Raw genomic sequence first — 9451 nt, 5'->3', positions numbered from 1 at the left:
CAAGAACCTGGACACCCTCCACCAGTAATAATAGAGATGTGCAAAACAGTCTTCGGGTGCTGAATCCACCTCTGGGTAGGAGGCCACAGGACCGGCTGAATCATGAGTCCTGGGTCCAGGTGGGGTCAATCTGAAAAACATCTCAAAAGACCATTCTTAGGTTCTACAATAGTGATGTTATCTATAGGAGCAATTGGGGAAGTCACAAATCTTATGACCCCTGGCCACATGACTCCTGAACAGTAAGGGATTATAGAAACTATGCTTACACTTCAGCAGAATTCAGGCTGCTCCCATAATCTTAATCCTGTGGCCTTTCATTAGTTTTACAAAAGTGGTTTCAGTCCCTGAACAAAGAGGAAGTTAGTTTTAGGGAGAAGCTATTAACATCCTTGCTTCAAAGTTAGACTATAAACTAAATTACTCTCATGATTAGTTTGGCCTATGTCCAGGAATGAGCGAAGACAGCCAGCCTGTGAGACCAGCAGCAAGATGGAGTCAGCCACGCCAGGCTTCTGTGAGTCATAATCTCTGCAAAGGTGGCTTCAAAGATGGGAGGGGTTGCCTTTGGAGTCCAGGATGAGGTAAAAATAATAAACAAACAGATAAAAAAAAAAAGAAAACAAAGATGGGAGGGGAGAATGTTGGATGAAAGATAAGGCTTAAAGTGTCAACTTTAAATAATGAGGTTCAGAAAATGTGATTAAGTATGGTGTTTATTCAAGCCCAAAAGTTGAAGATGGCCACCTAGGAGACATCAACTCCGAAAGAGGGGTGTTATGTTTCCAAAATGGAGAAGTTCAGGTTTCACTTGTGTAGGCAGAGACAGAGAAGTTTTAGCAAGATTACAACATTTTCCATAGGAAACCAGTGCACATGTTGAAGCGGCCGCATTGTCTGGGATAAATACCCCAGTTCGTCATCTCGTGCCAAGAAAATTTAGAACATGAACACAGATGAGGAGTTTAGGAGCAGAGGTTTAATTGGCAAAAGAAAGAAAGAAAGAGAAAGTGTGCCCAGAATTGGTGGGTTCTTGGTCTCAGTGACTTCAAGAAGGAAGCTGCGGACCCTCACGGTGAGTGTTATAGCTCTTAAGGTGGCGTGTCTGGAGTCTGTCCCTTCTGATGTTCAGATGTGTTCGGAGTTTCTTCCTTCTGGTGGGTTCGTGGTCTCGCTGGCTCAGGAGTGAAGCTGCAGACCTTCCCAGTCAGTGTTACAGCTCTTAAGGCAGCACGTCTGGAGTTTTTCTTTCTTCCTGGTGGGCTCGTGGTCTCGCTGAGCTCAGGAGTGAACCTGCAGATCTTCGCTGTGAGTGTTACAGCTCATAAAAGCAGCGTGGACCCAAAGAGAGAGCAGTAGCAAGATTTATTGCAAAGAGAGAAAGAACAAAGCTTCCACAGAGTGGAAGAGAACCGCAGCGGGTTGCCAACGCTGGCTCCAGCAGCCTGCTTTTATTCTCTTATCTGGCCCCACCCACATCCTGCTGATTGGTAGACCAAGTGGCCTGTTTTGTCAGGGCACTGATTGGTGCGTTTACAATCCCTGAGCTAGATACAAAGGTTCTCCACGTCCCCATCAGATTAGTTAGATACAGAGTGCCGATTGGTGTATTTACAATCCCTGAGCTAGACATAGAGGTTCTCCAAGGCCCCACCAGAGCAGCTAGATACAGAGTGTCGATTGGTGCACTCACAAACCTTGAGCTAAACACAGGGTGCTGATTGGTGTATTTACAATCCCTGAGCTAGATATAAAGACTCTCCACGTCCCCACCAGACTCAGAAGCCCAGCTGGCTTCACCTAGTGGATCCCGCACCAGGGCTGCAGGTGGAGCTGCCTGCCAGTCCTGCGCCCTGCGCTCGCATTCCTCAGCCCTTGGGTGGTCGATGGGACTGGGCGCCCTGGAGCAGGGGGTGGTGCTCGTCGGGGAGGCTCGGGCCGCACAGGAGCCCATGGAGGGGGTGGGAGGCTCAGGCATGGCGGGCTGCAGGTCCCAAGCCCTGCCCCGCGGGAAGGCAGCTAAGGCCCGGCGAGAAATCGAGCACAGCGCTGGTGGGCCAGCACTGCTGGGGGACTCAGTACACCCTCCGCAGCCACTGGCCAGGGTGCTAAGTCCCTCATTGCCAGGGGCCAGCAGGGCCGGCCGGCCGCTCCGAGTGTGGGGCCCGCCAAGCCCACGCCCACCCGGAACTCCAGCTGGCCCGCGAGCACCGCATGCTGCCCTGGTTCCCCCTCGCGCCTTTCCCTCCACACCTCCCTGCAAGCTGAGGGAGTGGGCTCCGGCCTTGGCCAGCCCAGAAAGGGGCTCCCACAGTGCAGTGGGGGGCTGAAGGCCTCCTCAAATGCCACCAAAGTGGGAGCCCAGGCAGGGGAGGTGCCGAGAGCAAGCGAGGGCTCTGAGGACTGCCAGCACGCTGTCACCTCTCAAAAGGAAAACAGATCTCTCTAGTGAGAGAGAGGGGCTCCTGAGAGGAAAAAGGCTGGCTGGTGGCAGAGTCCGTTAGATTTTACAGGCAGGCTTGAGGGGGCAGTGTCTGATTTACGTAGAGCCCACAGATTGGTTCCATCAGATGTGATATATAAATAGCGCATGGGGAAGCCTGGCCACTCCACCCTGATCTTATTATTGCAAATGGGCTTTCCAGTTGACCAGCACCATCTTGTCTGCTTCTTACTGTACAAGTGGCTGGTAAAGGGCGAAGGGAAGATGGAGCCGCCATTTTGAACATGCCTAATCCCAAGTAGCTTTTTCTGCCAGCATTCACCCGTGCAAGCTTCCAGTTTGGTTGTCTATGTCTGCAGCTCAATTTTACCGGCTGCTCTTTGTTAGAAGAGGATTTGGGGGCTACTTTTCATTAAAAAGGAAAACCTTACTGAGGACTCCAGTAACCTCACTATCTGTCTAGGTAATTTCCTCTTAACTCCTATATCAATGTTACAGCAATTTGGTTACAGATTGCTACTATTAACAGAAAAGTCAAACTCTGTAAATTATTTTAAAGACTTTCAATCTGAGCCTATATGAATGACTGAGGCCTAGAGAAACACAATCTCATGAGGTCCTGAGAAAGTGCGCCCAAGGAAGTCCGGTTACAGTTTTGTTTTGTACACTTTAGGGAGGCCGGAATTACAGGCAAACACATAAATCAGTGAAGGTACACATTGGTTTGGCCTGTAAAGGTGGGATATCTTGAAGTGGAGGCTTCCAGGTTATAGGTAGATTCAGAGATTCTTTATTTTGCAATTGGTTAAAGGAGTAAGGCTCTGTCTAAAACTTGGAGTCAGCAGAAAGTAATGTTTTAAGATAAGAATGCTACCTGGCAAGATTCATGGCTTGCAGATGTGATTTAACCCTTGCCTTGCATGGCCTTAGTCTTGTTTATGATTTGGTATCTTATTGCCGCAAAGAGTCTGTTCTGTCAGTTGTATGGTCTCTATTTTAACACTAATACTGGTCAGTTATTGTGCCTAAACTCCAGAAGGAGGGGGTATAAGAAAAGGTGTCCAACCTCCCTTCCCACTGTGGCTGGGAATTCAGTTTTTAAGGTTTTTCTGGGGTCCCCTTTGTCAAGAAGGCATCTGTTCAGTTGGTGGGGGACTTAGGATTTTATTTTTAGTTTACACTACATTCCAAGGAAGATTAATGTATTACTGCATGAGGAGGGGCCGTGATCTAAGGGGGTCTTGTGTTTTACAGGGAAGAAAAAGGCAGATGTTGCAGCTGCAGGCCACGTGACTCGGGCCACATAGCCACATTCCTCTCAAGGCTCAGAAGAATCTAAAGTTCCAACAGCTCTAAGTTTGAATCATTTCATTTCACAAAGGGCAAGGACTTCAGAGAGTAAGACGGGGGAAGGAGGATACAGTGTTCTCCTGGAGAGAGGTGCGGTCTGCAGGCGCAGCCTGGGAGCATGGGGACGTGGAGGCAGACTGGAGCAGGGTGCAGCTTTGGGACAATCACCTAGTGAAGGAATCCAAACTATGTCACCCCAAAATATATTTCTTTGACATATTTCAGTATGGCTATTCAGAAGGGCTAGAAATACAAGAATAGCTGAAAAGCTGTTTTTCGTGGGTGAGGTTTGCATCTGTAGAGAAAATCTGCATTTATGCAGCCAGGCTTTCTCTTTTTCTTCCTTGTTCAGATCCAGGAAGGATTAACTGAGAGTCTGACACCTTTGAAAACCTGAGAGAAACATTTACCATCTATCCTCTCTGGGGTCTGCTACCTGTGAGGTTTCATCTACAAAACAAGACCCTCTTTACTAGCCAGGCCTCCTTTTCTCTCCCTCCCGTAAACTTGTTTTACCACCATAACCTGTTTTGCCACGATCCAAGCCACTGTTCTTTCTGTAACCTCAAGATGGTGAGAAAAGAAAAGAACTCATCTGAGGAATGCAAGTCCTTTTAATTACCACACCTGGAGAGACATTAAAATGAGACCTCAGTCACACCCTACTCCCTGCCTGAGCTATGTAATCATCTCTTGAAACTGCTTGCTACTGCCATAAGTAGCTATAAATTAACCTAATAACATCGTACCAGACACTAAAACCCACACCCTATAGCTTAACCATGTATAGCCAATCACTAATCAGTGTTACTTCTGTAATCAATGAGAATTCCTGACAACAACTTTGCATCTGCCCACTGCCTGTTCCCCTTTTTTTTGCCTATAAAAATCCACTTGTGGCCAGGCATGGTGGCTCATGCCTGTAATCCCAGCACTTTGGGGGGTCAAGGCAGGCAGATTACCTGAGGTCAGGAGTTCCAGACCAGCCTGGCCAACATGGTAAAACCTCGTCTCTACTAAAAAATACAAAAATTAGCCGGGAGTGGTAGTGCCTGCCTGTAATCCCAGCTATTCAGGAGGCCGAGGCAGGAGAATCGTTTGAACCTGGGAGATGGAGGTTGCAGTGAGCTAAGATCACACCACTGTACCCCAGCCTGGGCAACAGAGTGAGACTTCATCTCAAAAATAAATAAATAAAATGTAATAAAATAAAAATCCACTTGTAACTGCTGCTCATCAGAGAGTATATTCAGGTCAACTTGAATCTATGCTTCCAGGTTGGAATCCTCAAGCCTGGCCCCAATAAACTCTCTACTTATATTAATTCTGCCTCAGCTTCTTCCATTTAGGTCGCCAATGGTGTGAAAGCATCAACCATTTGGCCATTGCTTTGAGATCGTTGTAAGACTAAATCTGCCTTTTGTCAGTTGATTTTTCAGTGACCCTTCAGAGGGTGATACAGTTTAGATCTGTGTCCCACCAAATCTCATGTCGAATTATAATCCCCAGTTTTGGATGTGGGGCCTGGTGGGAGGTGATTGGATCCTGGGGTTGGAGTTCTCAGGAATGGGTTAGCACCATCCCCTTGGTGCTATTCTCATGATAGTGAGAGAGTGAGTTATCGTGAGATCTGGTTGTTTAAAAGCGTGTGTCATCTCCCCAATCTCTCTTCATCCTGCTCTGATCATATAAGACACCTGCTTCCTCTTGGCCTTACCCCAGGACTGTGAGCATCCTGAGGCCTCCCCAGAAGCAGAAGCTGCTATACTTCCTATGCAGCCTGCAGAACTGTGAGCCATTGAACCTCTTATAAACTACCCAGTCTCAGGTATTTCCTTATAGCAGTGCAAGAACGGACTAATATAGAGGGTGAAGGAATAGTTTTCCCTTGTTCCCCACACTAGCCTCCTCAAGAAACAAGGGTGTGGAACTTCTTTGGGGGAACTGTGCTGTGAGAGTATAAAGATGTTGACGAAAAGAGCCAAGCTCTAAAATATTTTGAAGAGATTTATTCTGAGCCAAATATGAGTTGCCAATGGCCCGTGACACAGCCCTCAGGAGATCCTGAGAATGTATGCCCAACACAGCCTGGCTACAGCTTACTTTCATACATTTTAGGGAGACATACCACATCAATCAACACATGTGAGATACACATTTGTTTGGTCTGAAAGGTGGACCAACTTGAAGCAGAGGCTTCCAGGTCATAGGTAGATTCAGAGATTTTCTGATTGGCAGTTGGTTGAAAGAGTTAAGTTATTGTTTAAAGACCTAGAATCAATAGAAAGGAATGTCTGGGCTGGGCGCAGTGGCTCATGCCTGTAATCCCAGCACTTTGGGAGGCTGAGGCTGGCGGATCACTTGAAGTCAGGAGTTCAAGACCAGCCTGGGCAACATGGTGAAACCCCGCCTCTGGAAAAAATAGCTGGGCGTGGTGGCGTGCACCTATAAGCCCAGCTACTTGGGAGGCTGAGGCAGGAGAATTGCTTGAACCTGAGAGGCGGAGGTTGCAGTGAGACAAGATCACACCACTGCACTCCAGCCTGGGTGTCAGAGCAAGACTCCGTCTCAAGAAAAAAAAAAAAAAACAAAAAAAACAAGGCATGTTTGGATTAAGGTAAGAGGTTGGGAAGATCAAGGTTCCCATTATGCAGAGGAAGTCTCCAAGTAGCAGGCTTCAGAGGGAATAGCTTGTAAATGTTTCTTATCAGAGTTGATTCTCTCCTGGATTAGGAAAAAGGCCTGGAAAAGAAAGGGGATTCTCTTCAGAATGTACATTTTCCCCACGAGAGTCAACTTTGCATGACTACTTCAAGATATGACAAAGTCGGTGAAACCCCGTCTCTACTAACAATACAAAAAATTAACGGGGCATGGTGGCGGGCACCTTTAGTCCCAGATACTCTGGAGGCTGAGGCAGGAGAATGGTGTGAACCCAGGAGGCGGAGCTTGCAGTGAGCCAAGATCGCGCCACTGCACTCCAGCCTGGGCGACAGAGGGAGACTCCGTCTCAAAAAAAAAAAAAAGAAGAAAGAAAGATATGGCAAAAAAAAACATTGGGGTTTACAATACTTCAGTTTCCTTCTTTATCTGTCATGTGATGTTACACCAGAGTCAGGTTGGAAAATGGGCCACATGATATAGGGTGAAAAAAAAAACAAACCCCTCCAATGACACTTCATGGTTTACAGAGTGTGACTCTCCAGGCCCCTTGGATAAAAATTTGGGAAAGAAAAGAAAAAGGTCAGAGTTTAGCCCTCAAAGAGAAAGAAACCTTTTTTTCTTCTTTGGATATAATCATAATTTTAAGCGACTAACCTGTTGCCACAGAATTTCCACAGAAGCAGGAAGGCCACTCTGACTTTCTTCTCCCTCCTGTCTCCCCTGAATCAGGTCATAAAGGAATTCTCGGCCCTACCTCCACATGAAAGCAGGTCGTGAGACCCTCATTCCAGAGGGGCCTCCCCTGTATCCTGAGGCCAAGAAGAGTCAGAACAAACATGCCTTGCCGGTCTCCCTCCAGTTTGTCACCATCAGACCCTGCCCTCCTGTCCTCCAATCACACTTTTGCATGATTGTCCATAGAAACAGTTTTCCCTGGGTCTTTGGGTCTTTGGGTCTTCGTTTCGGAAGCCTCCTGTGTCACGTAAAACTTATATTAAAACATTTGTTATGCTTTTCTCTTGTTAATCTGTCTTTTATGATAGGAGTCTCAGCCATGAGCCCTGCAATGGGTAAGGAAAAGATATTACCTTTTCCCCACTACAGGGATTTCTGCTGGAAAAATCCACTTTGCTAGAGCAGGCACGGGGACCACTGATCGGAGACATTGCTGGAAGATGCCAAGTGGGCGTTTCCAGATCACTTTTCATTTTAATCAGTTGTCAGAGTTTATATTCAGGAGCCCTCCCTTCAATATCTGGATTTTCAGCTTCTCTGGAAGACCGCGAAGACCTGGGCACGTGGGGCCAGCGTTTCTGAAGGCTGTGGTAGTAGACATGGACGTGGGCACAGATATTTCCAAGAGGACGCCTCTGCTCCACCACAGCAGGGACAGTCCACCCACCCAAGTGATCAGTTCTCATCTTCGTGCTTCTTAACTATCAGCAGCATTATCAGGAAAATAAGATAATTCTTCCATCCTCATCTTACTCAAAACCAAAAATAGGCCAGGTGCGGTGGCTCACGCCTATAATCCCAGCACTTTGGGAGGTCAAGGCAGTGGATCACCTGAGGTCAGGAGTTCGAGACCAGCTTGGCCAACATGGTGAAACCCCATCTCTACTAAAAATTTAAAAATTAGCCTGGCATGGTGGCATGCATCTGTAGTCCCAGCTACTCGGGAGGCTGAGACAGGAGAATTGCTTGAACCCGGGGGAGGGGGGTGGGGGGTTGGTTGCAGTGAGCCGAGATTGTGACACTGCACTCCAGCCTGGGTGACAGAGCAAGACTCTGTCTCAAAAAAAAAAGAAAAAGAAAAAAGAATAGACCAAGACATGAAATGGGGAGTTTGGAAGTGAAGTGTATTCCTAGATGTTTAATATGCAAAGCATGCCTGTAATTAGACTATTTTTTTATAACTCACTTCACTCATTTACAGTTACTGTCTGACTCTCAGAGATATTTGAGTTTCCATCCTTGGTATCAACCTAATATAAGAAAATGTTTTCCTCAGATTTCTTTGGAAGTGAAATGTATTCCTAGGTGTTTAATAGGCAAAGCATGCCTGTAATTAAAGACTTTTTAAAAAACTAACTTCACTCATTTACAGTTACTGCCTGACTCTCAGAGGTATTTGAGTTTCATCCTCGGTGTCAATCTAATGTTAGAAAACGTTTTCCTTGGCTCAAAAGGGCCTACTGACACATTAACTAAATGCAACACATGGATCTTGTTTGGTGCATGATTCAAACAAACTAACCCTGATAAAACAGTTTTGAGACAATCTGTAGAGTATAAACATTGCCTGAGGTTTAGATGGTATTAAGAAATTATTGTTGATTTTTTTTTAGTGTGACAATGGTATTTTTGTTACCTTTTAGAAGTATTCATCTGTTAAAAAGATAGGCAGTGAAATATTTATAGGTGAAAAGACATGATTTACAGGATTTGCTCTAAAACATTCTGAAGAATGTGCACTTTTGAAATTTTTCCATAATAGATGGTTTAAGAAAAACAGTGTCTACCCCCACGTGTCTAAGCGTCTGGCCCATTATCATGCAAAGCAGCATTTGGCTTCTTTTATCTTTTGTTCTCTTTGTTACTCAGGCTAAAACTACACATCAACGCTCCTGCAATATTGCTAACTTCTTTCCTTATGCTAGAAAACTTCTTTTTGATAGCATAATTCATTTAAATATGTTTAGATTAGCTGATAGTATTTTTATTTAAAATATTTTAAAATTGTATATTTGTGTATGTTTGTATTTATATATTTGTATATAATAAATTAAATTATAATTTAAAATAAAATTTAAAAGAATATTTACTTCAAAATGAGAATATTAATAGTTCTGGAGGTGTTTTGTCTCCACTGGGCCTTAGTGCAAGCCAGACCAGGTTGATGTTGCCATGTTGCCAGCAGAGGCCTGGCTGTGTCCCGGGCACACCCTTGAGGGTCCTGCAGGGCCTCTTCCCTCGACGCCTTCACTGCTCCCC

The 9451-nt window shown here is 45.7% G+C and overlaps 1 long non-coding RNA gene across 1 annotated transcript; it reads left to right on the top strand.

Moving 5' to 3' along the window:
- Window positions 1-274: 274 nt before the first annotated feature.
- LOC117976804 (uncharacterized) lies at window positions 275-9155 on the top strand. The gene is made up of 3 exons (XR_004667573.2): window positions 275-1075; window positions 3698-3883; window positions 7187-9155. It is a non-coding gene; the product is annotated as an uncharacterized LOC117976804 (long non-coding RNA).
- Window positions 9156-9451: the final 296 nt, after the last annotated feature.

The sequence above is a fragment of the Pan paniscus genome, chromosome 17, assembly GCF_029289425.2.
Source record: "Pan paniscus chromosome 17, NHGRI_mPanPan1-v2.0_pri, whole genome shotgun sequence".
Classification (NCBI taxonomy): domain Eukaryota; kingdom Metazoa; phylum Chordata; class Mammalia; order Primates; family Hominidae; genus Pan; species Pan paniscus.
Note: the sequence above shows the minus strand (reverse complement) of the source record. Positions and strands in the feature narration are given on the sequence as shown.